Source organism: Eptatretus burgeri, chromosome 13, assembly GCF_056783735.1.
Source record: "Eptatretus burgeri isolate ZD-2024b chromosome 13, Ebu_testis_v1, whole genome shotgun sequence".
In the NCBI taxonomy this organism is placed as follows: Eukaryota; Metazoa; Chordata; class Myxini; order Myxiniformes; family Myxinidae; genus Eptatretus; species Eptatretus burgeri.
Genome location: NC_140973.1, coordinates 46,687,221 through 46,705,239, shown reverse-complemented (window position 1 = coordinate 46,705,239; position 18,019 = coordinate 46,687,221). Strand labels below are relative to the sequence as shown.

The window sequence follows — 18,019 nt, the reverse complement described above, 5'->3', positions numbered from 1 at the left end:
CCGGTGATAGATCACCTACTCTTTGCGAAGGACACCGTGGGATCTTTGACGTCCACCAACTAATGCCTTGCAGACGGGACGCCCAGTTTAATGTCCATCCGAGGGACAGCACACACACACATTGATGAATCACCCTGCCTGTGAAACACCGGGATATACAGTGGGTTGGGTTCAAACCCAGGCTAGACAGCTTTGAGGTGAGTGTACGTACCTCAAGGCCATCCTGCCAGCCAACTTTGTGCTATTCAGCATTTATCTGGTGGATCAAAAAAAATAAAGGTAAGAGTAAAACTCCCCACTGGAGATTTTTCTCAAAAAAATTGCTTTTATTGGATGAGATATATTGAAAGATTTCTTTTGAAACGGTGGTATTTTCATAAATGGAGTGGTGGAAAATAAGGGTGATGGAATTTGAGTGGGAAGATAATGTGGCAGTGTGACACATGGAAAAAATTAAAATGATTATTACAGATCGAATTGTGAACCTTCATGCATTAAAATAATTTTTAAAAATCATCAACAGCAGCAGCCCCAGCTGACCTCACAAGAAACCCACATCTCCAAGGAAGCCAAGCACCATCCATATTCCACCCAGAGATCAAGTAGAAGAGAAGGGTAATAAGTTTTTGCCTTGGGGGGAGGGGAGGGGAGTGGCCACTTCTGGCCAGTCAATGAGGCCAGAGCCCAAAGATTGGGGGAAGTTGGAGGAGGTTTGCAGTGTAGGGGTCTTCCGAATCGGGTGTTCCCATCCACTGGTAGTTCTACAACTCCTCCGCCAGGACCATACATTAAAATACTTCACCAAAGCATCACGAGTGACATAACCCTCCCTTGTTCTCCTTTCACGCAGGGTCTGTAAAGGCTGAACCAATTCTGAGAGTCTTCACCATTCTTCACAAAAATGATCTTGGAGCTCTTCACAAAGGTTGTGCAAAACAGAAGATACAATTAGAGTTACAACCAAATGCAAATTTGAGTTACAACTAAAACCAAATCAAATGAAAATCAAAGCATTTTTGTTATTCATAAGGCACCTCCATCTTCCCTCGAGTCTTGCAAATGCTTTTTCAAACACTGAACTCGCATGGTATATTTTGTACCGATGGTGATAAACACAATGTCTACACACATGGGATTAAAAGTTCATTAATCACATGTCCAGAGTATATGCTCAGCCCCCTACAATATAATAGCTCACGTGATCAGCAATAAATCTCATTTTCTTGAGAAGCAAACTCCCTTTGGAGGCTATAGTTATTACTCCACGTGCGAAGTGCAAACAACGCAAAGCGTTGTCCAGAGCAGTCAGGCTTTACACCAAAGAGGTCAACGATTGACCGTATCCTTGTTCTTCGGGTCCTCACCGAATGCAGACGAGAGTTTCGGCAGGGGCTGCTTGTAGCTAATGTTAATCTCTGTGAAGTGTTTGATTAAGTGAATCGGGATTCCCTCTGGAGGATTCTTGGTCTTCGTGGGGTGCCACCAAAACTGACCAATCTGATGTCTGAACTCTACTCTGGTACTGAGAGTGCTGTGAGATGTGGTGGTACCATCTTTAACGTATTTCCAGTCGTTACTGGAGTTCATCAGGGATGTGTACTGCCCGCTACACTTTTCAGCAATTGTATGGACTGGATTCTGGGGAGGATGTCAGAGAGAACAAGCTGCGGTGCATTGTTTGGGAATGTCAAGATCTCTGACCTTGATTTCGCAGATGATGTAGTCATCTTTGCGGAGACTTCAGATATCCTTTCGGGGGCCCTCGAGGTGCTGAACGAGGAGTCTGAGCCGCTGGGATTATGGGTTTCCTAGGTCAAAACTAAGATTTAGGCTTTCAATGACATACTGGATGCTGTTATCACGTCTGTACCTGTTTGTGGTGAGGATGTTATGGTCATGTAGAGATTCACTTACCTTGGCAGTGATATTCATGTCTCTGCTGGCTGTGAGTCAGAGGTCAATAGACGTCTGGGTCGGGCCTGGGGAGTCATGGATTCACTGGATCATGGGGTGTGGCGCTGCCGGTACCTGTGCGGGAGGACGAAAGTCCGAGTCTTCAGGTCCTTGATGCTTCCAGTCTTGCTCTATCAATGTGAGACTTGGACTCTTTTTTTTTTTTTTTTGTATACCTTGGTCGAGGCTCGTATGAGAGCTAACACACAACTCACAGCAAGGAGGCATGAGACAAGAGGGGCGGGAGTGGAAGGGACAAAACAGTGGGGAACAGACACATTAGGTGAACTGTGGAAGGGAGAGGGATGGGGATGGGACGGGGAACATGGCGAAGAGAAGATGGACATTTCAGGGACTTTCAGGAAGGAAAGCAGGGGAATTGAAGGAAGTGGGCTTGGGTGGATTATCGGGGGTAGAAAAGATCGAGGATTTGGATGGGGGAAGATAAGAGGTGGTGGTGAACAGCTGTTTGGAAAGCCTGGAGGGAAGAATGGGAAAGAATAGAGTGAGGAAGTTTATTCCAAAGGCGGGAAAAAAGAGGAATGAAAGAGTGAAGATGAGCAGTGATTCGTGATTTTGGTAGTTTTACCAGAAGGGGGTTGCTGGCGGACCTTGAGCGCCCTGTGGAAATGTGGTGGGGACAAATCGCAGAGAGAGCAGGGGGGCAAGGCTGGAGAGGAGTCGGTAGAAGACAGAAAGACCACCGACCAACCTGCGGTGATTGAGTGAGAGGCCCAAAGACTCAGCTTCATTGCGGGAGATGCCGATGATCTTAAATGCCCTGGTTTCGACAGCGTGAAGCCGAGAAAGGTGGGAGGCAGGAGCACCAGCCCAGAGGGGAGAGCAGTACTCCATCAGGCTACGGACAAAAGCTTTGTAAGTGGTCAGGAGCTCAAGAGGGCCGAGGAAGGACTTAGCACGACGGAGGATTCCCAGTCGGCGACTGGCTTTTGAGGCGAGGTTGGAAATGTGACTTTCCCAGGAAAGGTCATGGCAGATAGTGAGACCTAGAAGCTTGAAAGAAAAGACTTCTTCCAGAGGATTGTTGAGAAAGTGGATGGGGGGTTTTGTAAACGGTCCTTTCGAAGAGACATAGTGAGAGTGTGAGATTTGTCTGGATTGAAAGACATGTTCCACGTGTTGGACCAGTTTGTGATTTTATCCAGATCTGCAGTGAGTGAAGAAGCTGCTGCTTGCCGGTCTGAGGGATGACAGATGGTATGGCAGAGGGTGGAGTCGTCGGCAAAGAGAAATAGAGGATTTTCCAGAGAGTCCGAGAGATCATTGATGAAAACCAGAAAAAGAACAGGGCCCAGAACGCTACCTTGAGGAACTCCAGCCTGCACGGGAAGAGGGGATGAAAGAACTCCATTTAGGGCCACACGTTGACTGCGACAGGAGAGGAAGTCTGCGAGCCATGAGTGGAGATGGCCTTGAATACCATGGGAAGAGAGTTTGGTGAGTAGGGCAGGGTGCCAGACTGTGTCAAAAGCACGCGATATGTCCAGGGATACAGCTCGGATTTCCTGTCTGGCATTGAGGACCTCCATCCATTGATGGGAGAGCAGAAGCAGCATATCCAGGGTAGAGTGACCTGGTCTGAAACCAAATTGATGATTGGAAATCAAGCCATTGGAGAAGAGGAAGGATTTCATATCTGAGGCGATGATGGATTCCATCACCTTGCTGATGATTGGGAGAAGGCTGATTGGTCTGTAGTTATAGGGATTTGTTTTTGCACCTTATTTATGCAGGGCAGTGATGTTAGCAGATTTCCAAGCAGATGGCAGATGACCTTGGGCAAATGAGAGGGTGAATAGAACAGAGAGAGGGTGAGCAAGAGCAGAAGAGCAGGCTTTGAGGACACGTGGGCTGATGCCGTCTGGACCGGTTGCAGAATCTGACTCGAGGTTTGAAAGCAAGCTCTCCACCTTGTCAGGAGAAAAGGATACAGAGTCCAGGGACAGTTGGGTGCGACTGGGTAAAGTGGGTAGAGATAGTGATGGGTTTAGGACACAAGATTTAGCTGCAAACACCGAGTTTAGACATTCAGCTTTATCACGTGTGGAATCAGCAGTGCGGCCATTTGAGGTAAGGGAGGGGATGGAGGGGGAACATACACCAGAAACAGATTTGATTAAACGCCACCAGGATTTTGAGGAGGGAGAGAGGTTTGAGAGTTCAGACTTGAGATGAGAAAGATGTTGTTTTCTGGCTCTCCTGAGGGTAGATACACACTTGTTCCGAGCTTTGTGGAAAGAACTGAGATTGCCCTCAGTTGGGTTTGCTTTCCATGAGGCAAAGGCAAGTTGTTTCAGGACAACTGCCTCGCCACAAGCTTCAGTAAACCAAGGGCGGGAGGAAGGGTCAGACAACTGAACACGAGAGGGGATAAATCTGTGCATGAGGGAGAGCAAGTTTCTTTGAAAGAATTCCCAGGATGAGTTGATGTTTGACAAAGTAGTGATAGGAGACCAATCTGTAAGTTTGATGGCTGCTCGGAGACCCTGCCAGTCGGCTTGAGTGAAATGCCAGACTCGACGGCGGTGAGGTGGTTCTCTGATAACAGCCAGAGAGATGTCCACTTTAACAAGGACGTGGTCAGAAGAACCAATTGGAGCGAAGGAAGAGCAGCAGATATTGTCAGGGAAATTTGTCAAAATCAGATCCAGAAGAGATGGAGTACCATTGGTTGAGATCCGGGTCGGGAAGTTGACCGATTGAGTCAGTCCCAATGAGTCGCAGAAAGCTTTTGCTGAGGTGCCATGGCAGGTGAGAGAGGTACCCACACCTAGCCAACTGGCGTGATGACAATTGAAGTCACCACATAAGAGGAAGAGAGAGTTTGGATGAGAAGATAGAAGATGGTCCATGTTTTCGGATAGTGAGATGTAGATGGAGTCATCACTGTTCGGTGGACGGTACAGTACACATATAAACATGAGGTGGGAGTGGAGGGGAAGCCGAAGCCAGAGGTATTCCTGGGGGTGTGGGGGAGTGAGAGCAGTGCATGGAGAGTGAGGAATAGAGTCTTTGATGAAGAGAGCAACTCCTCCACCAGGACGAGGCTCAGGTCTGTCATACCGTAAGAGGGAGTAGCCAGGGAGAGATACTTGGGAGTCAGACACATCTTGGGAGAGGAAAGTTTCTGTTAGGCAGATAATGTCTGGTTTGTCAGTGGCAACCTGTATGGAAAGATCTGAAAGGTTTGAGCGAAGGCCCCGGATATTTGAGGTCCACACTTTTAATGAAGAGGAAGGGGAGGAGGCTTTGGGTGCAGGAGGTGGAGGGGGAGGGGAGGGTAGGACAAGGGACGAGGGGGCAGGTAACGAGGGTTGCTGAAGGAGTGTGGGGTATTGCAGAACAGCGAGGGGAGGGGGCCGAATGAGGAGAAAAGGCTCTGTGGTGCTGGGGTAGAGGGGGACAAGAGACAAGGAAGAAGGCAGTTGAGGATTTGAGGAGGTGGAGTGAAGAGATGGAGGTGAGAGGGCAGTGGAGGGAGGCAGGTTGGTGGATGAGAGGGGGGCAACTTTGAGAAGGAAGAGTGAGGGGGATGAAAGGTGGGAGAAAGGTGAGGGGGGATTTTTGAGAGAGGTGAGAGGGAGGCTTGGAGGGAGAAGAGTGGGATGGTTGCTTTGAGAGTGAGAGTGAGGGGTGAGGGGGGTGAGGGGGTGAGTTGGCACTGAATTTGGAAAAAAAGAATGGTTGATGGAAAGCGAGCATCCATGGCAAACTGTGGTTTTTAAAAGTTTTAGGTCAGAGATGCGATTTAACACAATTCTTGATGGATGCAATGAAGGCGAATTCAGAGCATGGAGAGAAGAAGCGCTGTAATAGTTGGATTTTTTAGGCAAGGAATGAAGGAGAGCTCGAAATGAGAGCAGTCTGTTAAAATAGCAGAAGAGTAGTGCATTGTGAAACAGTAAAGAGTACCACATGTGTGAGAGAGGAAGATGAAGCATTATAAGATCGTTTTTGTAGTTAAAAATAATGTATGAGAGAGTTCAACACATTAGGTCATGGAAGTGTAAAAAAAAAAAAAAAAAAAATCGAGGAAGAAGACGAGGAGGAAGTTAAGAGGAAGAAGAAGAAGCAGAATCGGGAGAAGGTGAGCGTGTTGTTGTTGGGTATATATATATATATATATATACTCTGACCAGGGATCTGAGACGGAGACTTAATTCCTTTGGTACCAGGTCTCTTCGGAGATCCTTGGCTATCGCTGGTCAGACTTTATGTCCAACGAGCGGTTGCTGAGAGAGACTCAAATGAGATTTGTTACCTGCATAGTCCGTGAGCGACAGTTGCGGCTGTATGGACATGTGGCTCGTTTTCCTGATGCTGATCCTGCTCACCAGATTCTCTCAGCGAGGGAGTCTCATGAGTGGAGGAGGTCAATGGGCCGACCACGTGCCTCGTGGTTACAGCAGGTTGATCTGCATCTCAAGGAGATGGGGATGGGCCAGACATCTACCTGGTGGATTGCCAGACGGAGGCCCCTGGAGTATAAGCAGAAAGTGGATGCTCTGACTAGCTGCTCCGACGCATGCTCCCATACCTTACCTGACCTGACCTAACCTGTGTGAGATAAGGTGTTCAATGAACTCTCAAGTTAAATGAGAGTATTTGAGGACTGAAATCATGGGTTCTTCCAGGAAATCCATCACACAAGTCTCAAGAAGACTATTTCCTACGACCACAGCCTGCAGTATTATTGAATACCATCATTTTATGTTGATGTAATCGAGATGGTAATTGCGCGGTGCTTCCATTGGAATATTCAAGCGGTCGATGGCTCCCACATATTGTAGCAAACTCCATCGCCATTCCGAATAACTTATCATTTCAGCAAAGTATTTTGCTTTGGGAAGAGAAATGTGTTTGAGCATCAGGACTGCAGTAATTGCTCTGCAGACATACTCTGCACATTCATGTACAATTGACCGATCAACCCCAAACAAGGGTCCCACGCTCCTGCAATCAGCCTTGGTTCGGTTGCGAGTTTCCACAAAGTCACAGTATTGCTCTTCCTGACTGGTACACACAAATGGACACATCCATCCATCCATCCATCCACGACAATGCCCATAGTTTATTGCAGGTGCAGTCAAAGGTTTCTTTGGGTGTTTTAAAGTTTTTGATCCAATATATGCTGCACTTGGAGGAAACAAAGTGTTGTTTTATTTTTTTATTATTAATTTTTTTCACAATTCTCTATGTTCATTACAATTCTTGCCTTTTCTTCTCTTTCATCTCTTTTACTCTCTACTCCTCTCTTTCATTGATATCTCTCAGGAGAAGTGAATTCTTGCAGAAATTTTTCTGTGAGGCTCACTTGGCTGCTGCCTGGATGGGTTTGAGCGTTGTGGAGTAGCAGCTGAAACCCATATCCTATCCAGGTTCCTCCTGATGACTTCCTCTTTGCTCTTTACTTCTTCGGGTTCCTTCTTGGTTTTCCATTTCATTATGTTTGTACCATATCCTGATGCTGTGTGGACTGTGCTTCCCCATTGATGGACTTCTGGTAGCTTGTACATTTGAACCTGGGGAGTAGCTGCTGAAATCTATCTGCTCAGTGGCTGTGTTTGTCTCATCCAACAGTCCCGTGTTGTGTTTTGTGTATTTGCCTGCATGTCTGCGCATGTGAGATGTGTGTGTGTGTGTGTGTGTGTGTGTGTGTGTGTGTGTGTGTGTGTGTGTGTGTGTGTGTGTGTGTGTGTGTGTGTGTGTGTGTGTGTGTGTGTGTGTGCGTGGCAGCTCCACTGCCAGCCTCAGATTCTGCAAAAAAAAAATTTGAAGTAGGAGACAGCTCAGAGACAAGCAGGTTGCACCATAATTTTCATCTCGGAGTACACACCACAAAACAATAATTGTGAGTCCAGTGGTGTATGGCAAATTTTGAGGTACCGGAGCCCTACAAAAAGAAAATCTGTCAGCTGTGAGGTCATCACCAGATCTACCATCACAACAAGTTTTAACATGACACTAACTCCGTGAGTCCCCCAAAATGAGTGAAAATTGAAATACGCACATTTTACCATGATAAACAAAAGCTCAACACTCACACCCACTCAACCTCAAAAAAAAATTTTTTTGAATCCTGACCTGATTCAAAAAATCAGGTCAGGATTCAGGTTTGAATCCTGACCCAGCTATAAACTGTCATCCCAGTGGTTTACAGGCAGGGTGATTCCTCAATGTATGTGCTGTCCCTCGGATGGGCATTCAACGAATTGGGCGTCCCTTCTGACAGCATTAGTTGTTTAGTTGTTGTCGTTGTTGAAGTTCACGAAAGAAGACAATGCTTTGGAGCCAGATAATCATCCAAGGGTATTGAAGAAAATGGCAGAGCAGATGAGCATGATGCGAACGTATGGAACATCATGCTTATCTGCTCTGCCAACAGGGTCGATGTCATTGATGAAACCTCTTTTTTTGTAAACATTGTCGAGGCTTTGATTGAGGTTTTGAATGGAGGAAGATAAGAGATGGTGGTGAACAGCTGTTTTGAAGGCCTGGAGGGAAGAATGGGATTGAAGAGAGTGTGGGAGTTTATTCCAAAGGTGGGAAAAAAAGAGAAATGAAAGAGTGAAAGTGAGCAGTGATTTGTGATTTTGGTAGTTTTACCAGAAGGGGGTTTCTGGCGGACCTTTGTGGCGGACTCACACAAAAGACCACTGACCTGCCTGCGGTGAGAAAGTGAGAGACCCAAAGACTCAGCCTCACCGCGGGAGATGCCAATGATACTAAAAGCCTTGGTTTCCACAGCATGAAGCCGAGAAAGGTGAGAGGCAGGAGCACCAGCCCAGAGGGGAAAGCAGTACTCCATCAGGCTGCTGAGGAAAGCTTTGTACATTGTCAGGAGCTCATGTGGGCTGAGGAAGGACTTTGCATGATGGAGGATTCCCAGGATGACGGAGGATTCATGGCAGATAGTGAGACCCAGAAGCTTGAATAAAAGTAATTCTTCCAGAGGATTGTTGAGAAAGTAGATGGGGGGGGGCGGACTTCTAAGTGGTCCTTTTGGAGAGTTATAGTGAGAGTATGAGATTTGTCAGGATTGAAAGACATGTTCCATGTGTTGGACCAGTTTGTGATTTTATCCAGATCTGCCCAGAGCGAAGAAGCTGCTGCTTGCCAGTCTGAGGGATGACAGATGGTACAGCAGAGGGTGGAGTCATCAGCAAAGAGATAAAGAGGATTTTCCAGAGAGTCGGAGAGATTATTGATGAAAAACAGTCAACTCGAAAAAGAACAGAGCCAAGAACACTGCCTTGAGGAACTCCAAATTGATGATTGGAAATTAAGCCATTGGAGAAGAGAAAGGATTTAATTTCTGAAGCGATGATGGATTCCATAACCTTGCTGATGATTGAGAGAAGGCTGATTGGTCTGAAGTTTCAGGGATCTGTTTTTGCACCTTTATATGCAGGGCAGTAATGTTTGCTGATTTCCAAGCAGATGGCAGATAACCTCGAGCAAATGAGAGGGTCAATAGAACAAAGAGAAGGTGACTAAGAGCAGAGGAGCAGGTTTTTAGGATATGTGGACTGATGCCGTCTGGACCGGTTGCAGAATCTGAGTCGAGGTTTAACAGCAAGCTCTCCACCTTGTCAGGAGAAAAGGACACAGAGTCCAGGAACAGCTAGGTGTGACTGAGTAAGGTGGGTACAGAAAGTGATGGGTTTTGGACACAAGATTTCGATGCAAACACTGAGTTTAGACATTCAGCCTTTTCACGTGCGGTATCAGCAGTGCTGCCATTTGAGGTGAGGAAGGGAATGGAGGGGGAACATACACAAGAAACAGATTTGATTAAACGCCACCAGGATTTGGATGAGGGAGAGAGATTTGAGAATTCAGACTTGAGCTTAGAAAGATGTTCTTTTCTGGCTCTCCTGAGGGTAAATACACACTTGTTCCGAGCTTTATGGAAGGAACTGAGATTACCCTTAGTTGGGTTTGCTTTCAACGAGGCAATGGCAAGTTGTTTCAGGACAACTGTCTCGCCACAATGTTCAGAGAACCACGGGCAGGAGGGAAGGTAGGACAACTGAAGACGAGAAGGGATAAATCTGTGCATGAGACAGAGCATGTTTCTTTGAAAGAATTCCCAGGACGAGTTGATGTTGGAGAAAGTAGCGATGGGAGACCAGTCTGTAAGTTTGATGGCTGCTTGGAGACCTTGCTAGTCAGCTTGAGTGAAATGCCAGACTCGATGGCGCTGAGGTGGTTCTCTAATAACAGCAAGAGAGATGTCCACTTTGACAAGCACGTGGTCAGAAGAATCGATTGAAGCGGAGGAAGAACAGGAGATATTTTCAGGGTCCGGGTTCTTTGCTTGCACAACGAAACAGCCATTCTTCACGAGAACAGCCACATCACTGATCTACCCAGACTTCAACTAGTTGAAGACACCCAAAGCTTTCCAGGCCTTCATGTGTTCCAGGGTGTAAATACGTTTTGTAAACAAGATAATTCACTACATCTTGATATAAAATGGTTGGAATGTTTGGCTCGCTTCTGGACCATGCTGTGTTCTGCAATTCATACGGGTCTATGTAGCCGATAACCTGCATTTTTATAGTATTGGTCCCGAGACAAAGTGTCCAAAGTATTGACATACCCGAGCAAGCTTTGACCCTGAATATTTGGCCATGAAATCACAATAACTCAACCGATCGTGAATGTACATTCGTCTATCTTTTTTTCGACTCCAATATAGCAGCAGCACACAAATTTCTGAGGTCACTTAACAACCGCCATTAGTGAATTCGGTATTATCTAACTACTCGTATAAAAACCCATCAAAATGACGAGTTGGAGTTACTTTCTTCGAAATATTCAAGCAGACTCGAATATATGATGTTTCGCTCAGTTTGAAAGTCAATGTCTGCAATTCCAATGGAAGAGACAAATAAATAACTCTTTTAAGGAAAATGTTTTTCGAATATTTTATCCTCAAAAATAAACCGTTATGAATACACAGTCATGTTAAAAGATTGACCTTTAAACCCCTACTCAAACTGTCCTTATGAAGGGGGGCAGACAACTACACACTGTGTTTTATATCAGCAGATTGTTTCGATCGAAAACTAGAATGGGCACTCGGTGGAGCGCATATCTCTGCCAGGCTGAACAATTTACGTTTTGTATTTCATTAATAGGCTGGATCTGGATCTGGACCTGAACCAACATCCAACCAGCTTGTTCTTGTCACCTAACTAACACAACCACCAAGTTTTGTCATAATCCATCCACAACGTTATGAAATACTGTTGCGGAAATGGGCCCTTAGTGGGTTACTAAATATAGGATTAGCCCAGATCCCCCCTTAAATGCATGTTTAGCCAGGTTGTTTGGTATATAATCGGACATTGCATGTGTGTCAGGAGGTGAAGCAGGCTGTCCAGTGTTCGTACAGTGGTGGTGTACTGAGAGGCGCCTACTTTTTTCCTTCCCCCCTTCAAACGAGCCCCAACCCAGCGCCCTGACAGTCAGTCAACAAGACGTGTCAGCAACCCATTGGGGGGGAGCTGCTGTAAAGTCGAATGATGGACCAAACACGTGTCCCCAGAGGCGGTCCCAAGAGGCCCGCCCCGAAAGGCAAGAGGAACTGCCTGAGGGAGTCTGCGTTCTGCTTCATGAGCAGTGGTTTGGTCGGCTGTTCCTCCTCGGTTATGGATCCAGCCTGAGGTCATCCACAGGTTCATCCTGAGTCCAGTCACGGAGCCTCTGACTGTCCTGACTCCCTGCACGGCTCGACACGTCTTTTCATCCCGTCAATCCGCCTGCGGAGTCCAACACCCCGATTTGGCCTGGTCTGGTGTTCAGGCCAGGCCTGGATTCACATACTGGACCTTGTGAAAAACCAGCTGGAACACACAATAGATCTTTCTCTCCCGTGCCGTCGACCTTACGGGGGCTGGACGCACCGAGGCTGGTGCATGAGTGGTGCGACAAAAGGAGTGCGTCACCGCCATCTTGCCACGCGGCATGCGTGGGTGGTAACAACAAAAAGGAGGCCATCGCCGCCATCTTGCCACGCTGCATGCTCAAGCTTGGGCGCTCAAATCCGTTGACATCGGCTTCTCACGAGCCGCATCTCGCCTTCGACACGTTTCCTCTCGTCCATGAGGCATCACCAAGTACTCCGTGTTTTGTCTGCATGTTGTCTGCATCTTGTCTGCATGTCGTCCAGGCCGAAGGTTTATCTCGCTAGGCTTCCCTTCGAAACCCGTATCCATAGCTCCCTAGTTAAGAGTGGGTTATAGATTAATTATAACATTGTCGTGAATGCTTTGCTTGTGTCGTGTTTCCCCGATGTGTCCCCAATAAATCTGGCTGATGAATGTGAAAGTTGCCACCTTGAATTTATTCATGCCGCGCCGAGGAACAATCCACTCGATTGGTATATAAAACCAAAAAGGGCTTCGGAATGGTAGACTTTGCTCGGTCTCTGATCAAACACAGTCTGTAGCCGGGGTCTATATCCCAAATTGGTACGGCCCAAGTGTACGTTGGAATTGTGATCTGGGGCACGTGACCCGAGACCTGTGCCAAACCAACCGGCGTTATAACCCCTGAGACGGCGGTGCTGTTAAGTGCCGCCGAATCTTCAACAATACCCCCGATATGTATATATTGTTATAGATTAGGCGGTGGCGGGATTCGCACCCGACTCTTGACCCCAGTGTTAAGGATTCGGACGAGTGATGTCAATCACACCCTCCTCTTGACAGCCAAATGTTGAAGCTTCGGCGTCACTTAACAGCACCGCCGTCTCCGGGGTTATAACGCCAGCTGGTTCGGCACAATTCTCGGGTTACGCGCCTCAGATCACGATACCAAAATACACCTGTGCCTTGCCAGCTGGGGGAATAGACCCCAGTTACAAACTGGTTTTGTCAGAGACCGAGCGGAGTCTCCCAGTCCGTAACCATTTTGGTTTTATATACCAATCGAGCGAATCATTCCTCGGTGCGGCACAAATAAATTCAAGGCGGCAAATCCCGTATAACTCGGCCAGATTTATTGGGGACACATCGGGGAACACAACACAAGCAGAGCATTCACGACAATGTTATAATTAATCTATAACCCGTTCTTAACTAGGGAGCTACGGGTTTTGAAGGGAACCCTAGCGAGATAAACCTTAGACAACATTGCAGACAAGACACGGACAGCATGCAGACAAGACACAGAGTACTTGGTGATACTTCATGAACGACAGGAAAAGTGTCAAAGGCACGAATGCGGCTTCTGACAAGCCGATGTCAACGGATTCGAGCACCCAGCTCGAGCATGAGGCGTCATCCTCCTTTTGTCGCACCGCCCACGCACGCAGCCTCAGCGCATTCAGCCCCCATAAGGTCGACGGCATGAGATGAAAGATCTATGGTATGCTCCAGCTGGCCTTTCAAAAGGTCCAGCATACGAGTCCGGGCCTGGCCTGTTCACCAGGTTAGGCCAAATCGGGGTGTTGGGCTCTGCAGGCAGATCGACACCAGATGTGTCGAGACGTGTCGTGAGTAAGGACAGAGGCTCTGTGGTTAGACGCAGGTTGAACCTGTCGATGACCTCCTCATAAAATCAATCGCTGACTCACACAGCAGCCAGTTCCTCTCGAAGCAGATTGCAGACTCCCACTAGTCGTTTCTATACAGTAGAATCCTCACTCGACATTCAGGCTCAGTTACTCCCTCGGCAGATCGCCGACTTGACCCTCAGGTTCAGGCCGTTCCTCTCTTACAGATCGCTGACCACACGCACCGCGAGTTACTCCCTCAGCAGATCGCTGACCGACGCTCGCAGTTTCTCCTCCAGCCGATGGCAGACAGACATCTTGCAGTCCCTTCCTTGCCTTTCTTTCAGCTCGCTCTTCACGAAAGCCGATCGCAAACAGACACAGCCATCCCTTGTACAGCCGATCGCGCCCCACCTCGGCGCTCTCAGTTCCACCTCTCTTTTCCCGACATTCGCTTCTCTTGGCCACTCCCTCTCAGAGCGCTGGGTGGGGACTCGTTCGGAGAGGTGAAGGAAGGAGAAGAACCTCTCGGTACACCACCACCGTACAAAGAATCAACAGCCTCCGACACCTCCCGACACACATGTAACGTCCAATTACCGAACAACCTGGCTAAACATGCATTTAATGGGGGATCTGGGCTAATCCTATATTTAATAACACACTAAGGGCCATTTCCACAACAATATAGTTTTTGGACCTATCTCTCAATGGTGAAAAATCACTCGAAACAAAAAAAAAATATTCTCATATCCAGATCCAGATCTTCAAAAAAAAATCTAATCAATTCATCCTTGTCACACACCCAACATGTCCGCCAAGTTTCATCCAAATCCATCCATAAAGTTTTGAGATATCCTCTGAACAAACAAACAAACAAACATAACCTCTGTCCACCTTCGGTGACAAAGGTAATAAAGGGTTTTGTTCAGACCCCCTATTACCAACATATGTTCAGTAAGGCACCAGGTATTTGAGGGGTTAGGTTTCAGCTCAAGTACTAAAATAAAAAACACACAAATATGATACCTGTCTATAGACATACTGTGATTTAAAAAAAAGGTTTAAGTACAAAACTAGTCAACAAATCCTCAACCTAATTGATTAAAAATGATGTATTAATGTCTACCTGCAGATAGATACCTGTCTACGACGCGTATGAAGGTTGGTTCGGATCACAATACTCGGTTACAGTACTTTCTTTGGATGTTTTGCACCACATTCAACAGCTCAGTTCATATTGGTGGCGTGTCTGGGTGCCCATGGTAGCGTTTGAGACCGGTCACTTTAGTTTGTTGGCCTTGACACAAAGTGCCGGATGAGTAACACGAACCATTTGACATATTCATCGTTTCTGTATTACCTCCATCAACAGATTAACAACATGGCAGGATAAAAGTGATAAATACTGAGTTGAACAAACATCCTGAACTCATGGACTTAGTTAAGTAAATCACGTCATCTGGGACCCTGCCGTCGGTTGGCCGCCGAACGTCATCATCGATTCCACCGAACGTCATCATCGATTGTGACGTCATCGATTCATTCTGAAAATTCTGTCTATATTCTATTTTTTGAATCCACTATCACCTGTGTAAATACATGGAACACATAATGTGAAGATTTCGGAAGTATGAACAGAATATGTTCGGAGAAAAGTGTGTTAGAAGTTCTAGGCTTACGCCCGTTATATTATGATGATGTAGCGTGGAGACGAATGTGGTCATGCTGATCACGGAAAACAAAGTGGAAACGGAGAGTTGGAAGGATGGTGTGTGTGCTGAGTCAACGTGTGCTCCTTGACACACGAACGTGGTTGCATGGCTGTAAAATGCTCACACTGTAAGCTTCCATCACCTGGGAGGGAGCGAAGGAAGATGAACGAAGGATGGAGGGAATGAGTTGCAATTAGTGAGAGTTGATGGGCAGCTGTTTTGGGAAGGTGGGGGGCTTACCAGAACTGTCAAAATAAAGTGATAAATGTGTCATGGAAAGTCATAAATCATTCACATGCAAACCATCCACAGCATTAGCAAATATTTGATTTTTAGATCCTCGTGGAGGATCTCTAAGTCTTACTCACGTTGTTGTTCTTCAACATCTTCTTGTGGACTTTTTTGTTTCACAGCCTACAGTTTTCATCGAAAATTCCTGAAACTTGGCATCTATATGTAGAAATACCCTGCGCAGACAGTAACCATCTCCAATTTTGAAAATTCCTCCTAGACAAAAAAGTTAAGACGTCAAAATCTCTCCGCTAATTGAAATCGCCTAAAAATTATCTCCGAAACTAGGCAAGCCTTTTGAATTCTGTTTGCAGGAATCGAACAGGGCATTAGCAGAGATGAATTACCGCACATATGATACATCACTATGACATCATATCAATTTTTATGACGTCATTTCTATTTTTTGACATTTTTTGTTTCACAACCCAGAGTTTTCATCGGATCTTCGTGAAACTTGCCATGTTTATGCAGAAAGCCCACGTGCAGGCAGTAAGCATCTCCGATTTTGAAAATTCTTCCTAGAAAAAAAGTTGACGTCATAATATCGCCGCTAATGGAAATCGCCTGTACCATTATCTCCGAAACTAGGCAAGCTGTTTGAATTTTGTTTGCGGGAATCAAGCCAGGCATTAGCACAGATAATAATTTATCGCAAACCGGATACATCACAATGACGTCATATTCGTTTTATGACGTCATCATTAAGAGAACGAGGATCTTAGCTCATTTGAGCTTGTTTTAAAGTACAATTAAAATGTTCATGAGCGAATTCGGCCTTATCGAGGCCACCGAGTCCCACATTGAAACCCACATATCATTTGCGAGGGTTTACTGAATGGGTTTAAAAAAAAAATCTAAATGGAGAAAAATGCATGATGGCATCCAAGAAGTGGGTAAATAAATAGTGTTGACAAATGTGAAGTTGAAAATGAATATTTGTTTTTCACGTGGATCTTTTTTGTTTTTACTATTGTGGAGCTAAGTTCTGCCTCGGATGGATTGGGGTGCCAGTGCAGTGTTCCGGTACACTCCGGCAGCACTGCACCCCAGCTTGTGACACTTTCTGGTTCCCCTTTTAATGACAAACCAACGCTATTGCATCATCCTGAACAATCCATAACAGTAACTGGCAACAGGATGCAAGCAAGAACAGGATCATTCATTAATAAAAAAAATACAACACACAGGGAATACAATTGCTACCAGGCATCAGTACGCACCAAGCGGTCTTGCACGTTTCTTTTATCGAGGTTCGATTTGAAAACCCCGTGTAAACTTCGCAATTCATCAAAAATCACTGATAGGTACAATTTTGCCGGTCTTAGCGGAATTGGAAGCTGTTTCACCAGATGACGGTCAGGGGTTTGTTCAGTTATCTCCAACTTTGCTCTTTACTTCTTCAGGTTCCTTCTGATGACTCCATTGCAAGATTTGGTCTTCCGTTTGATTATGTTCATACCATATGCTAATGTTGTGTGGACTGTGCTTCCCTGCTGACAAACCTATGCTTGTACCTATTGCTGTGTTTGAGCTTGGGGAGTAACTGCTGAAAGCTATCGTCCGGGTTCTTCACGACATCTTTGTTCTTTGATCCTTTCACATTTCTCTATTCATTCTAATTATTTATATTTTCTTTTATCTCTTTCACTCTTTATGTCTCCTTCTTTTTCCAAGTATCTCGGAGAAGTGAATTCTTGCAGAAATTTTTCCGTAAGACTCACTTGGCTGCGCTTGAATGGGTCCTATACTAATCCTATCCAGGTTCCTCCTGATGACTCCATCTTTGCTCTTTACTTCTTCGGATTCCTTCTGATGACTCCAATGCAGTATTTGGACTTCCGTTTGATTTCCAAGTTTCTTGTAGAGTGCTCACCAAGTGGCTTAATCACTCAAGCAAGCACTATAAGGTATTTGAAACCGTTGATAAGGAACGGATGGTTTGGCAAGCGCTTGCTCGCTGCTTGGTACCTTTGCATGATGTATTGGTTATAATTTGCAAACTCTTTTCTTTTATTTTGTTTTGTAGTTACTGCTGCAAATTGACTTTTAAAAAAACATAAATAAACCACATCCTGTGCTACAAACACAAACTTGTCTGTCCCAAAGCCACTTGAAAAATAAAGTGTTTCTTTATTGGACACACTTCATGTACATGGTGCTTCACATTTAAAGTACTGACGTAGGTATTTTACCTCTCTCAATATACATATTACAGAAATATATTTGCTTTCCTGATTAGCGAAATTTAAGGGAACTATTGAACAATTACTTTACTTTAATATTTACCCTTGAAAGCTGATAACCTACCAACGCTGGCACAAAGGTCTATTGGTCCCGATGCATTCTTCAACATTAAGAGATGCTGAAGATGTATCACCGAATCGTCTGGTGATCAAATTGTTGAAGCTCAAACCTGGGGGAGCTCCCAGACATTATGAGATATACATGAAAACCATGACTGAAACAGCTGACTTGATTAATGTTCATTTGTCAAACGTTTTCAGATCCAGATTCATATTGTGGGTATTCC

The 18,019-nt window shown here is 45.7% G+C and overlaps 1 long non-coding RNA gene across 2 annotated transcripts in view; it reads right to left on the bottom strand.

Annotated features, from left to right (window-relative positions):
• Positions 1–319: 319 nt before the first annotated feature.
• The window catches only part of LOC147014404 (uncharacterized), a 21,264-nt gene continuing 3,564 nt past the window's right edge, over positions 320–18,019 (bottom strand). Inside the window, exons 3-4 of one of the 2 annotated variants that reach the window (XR_015050755.1) lie at positions 15,163–15,337; positions 320–915 (exon numbers count right to left, since the gene is read on the bottom strand). This is a non-coding gene — a long non-coding RNA (uncharacterized LOC147014404). Of the gene's footprint in view, positions 916–9,819; positions 15,338–18,019 lie in introns of those variants that run through there. The other variant, XR_015050754.1, reaches the window with a different exon arrangement.